Source organism: Uloborus diversus, chromosome 8 (assembly GCF_026930045.1).
Source record: "Uloborus diversus isolate 005 chromosome 8, Udiv.v.3.1, whole genome shotgun sequence".
Classification (NCBI taxonomy): domain Eukaryota; kingdom Metazoa; phylum Arthropoda; class Arachnida; order Araneae; family Uloboridae; genus Uloborus; species Uloborus diversus.
The window spans coordinates 148155256-148156334 of record NC_072738.1 but is presented as its reverse complement, the minus strand read 5'-3'; positions in this window follow the sequence as shown (position 1 = coordinate 148156334).

The window sequence follows — 1079 nt, the reverse complement described above, 5'->3', positions numbered from 1 at the left end:
TGCAGCATCACCGTCGACCGGCTCCTCACGATGCTGCTCCTATAGCGAAAGCCATCTCCAGGTTGCGTCAATATCCTACACTTAAACGCATACATACACACACACAAACACATACACACACATACACCTACACACATACACACACGCATACATACAGACACCTACACATACACACACGCACACACATACACACAACTACCCACATATTCATGCATGCACACAGACACAAACACACATGTCTACACACACATATACATACCCCCTACACACAAACACATACACACACGCATACATACAGACACCTACACATACACACATGTCTACACACACATATACATACCCCCTACACACAAACACATACACACACGCATACATACAGACACCTACACATACACACACGCACACACATACACACAACTACCCTCATATTCATGCATGCACACAGACACAAACACACATGTCTACACACACATACACATACCCCCTACACACAAACGCACATACCCCCACACACAAGCACACACGCCTACATACACACACACTCGTGATTGCGAAAAACATAATTTGAATTCAAAATGTCAAAATTCAAATTTTTTTTTTTTTTCATTGCTAAAACCTAGATTTCTGATAAAAGGAAACTGAAAAAGGAGTAAATGCATAAAAAGGTCAGTCGTAGTAGAGATTCGATTACGTGGAGGCCCGGCAACTGCAATTACTAAATAGCTACATTTCTTCAGATTTTTCCAATCTGAAAGCGTCTCAGTGGAAAACGTGGCCGAAACGAAACAAGAGTTGTTTCCCTTTAGCAATCAACTTTCGAAAGCGATTAGGCGGCCAAGAGTGGGTCTCAGAATCCCAGGAATGGCCTACTTCCCTGTCAGGAATGGAATGACGTGGGTGGATCAAGGCCGCCGGAGCCGAGGAAAGAAAGCCTACCTTCCATTTTGTAGGCGAAGGGGGAATGAATGCGCTTTTTTTTGGAGTTGGCCAGTTTCTCTCCTCCATTCTTTTATCTCGCGCTCGTTTGTTATTCCAGCAGATAAACGTAGCGCAGGGTGATTCAAAATATCTACTCGTCG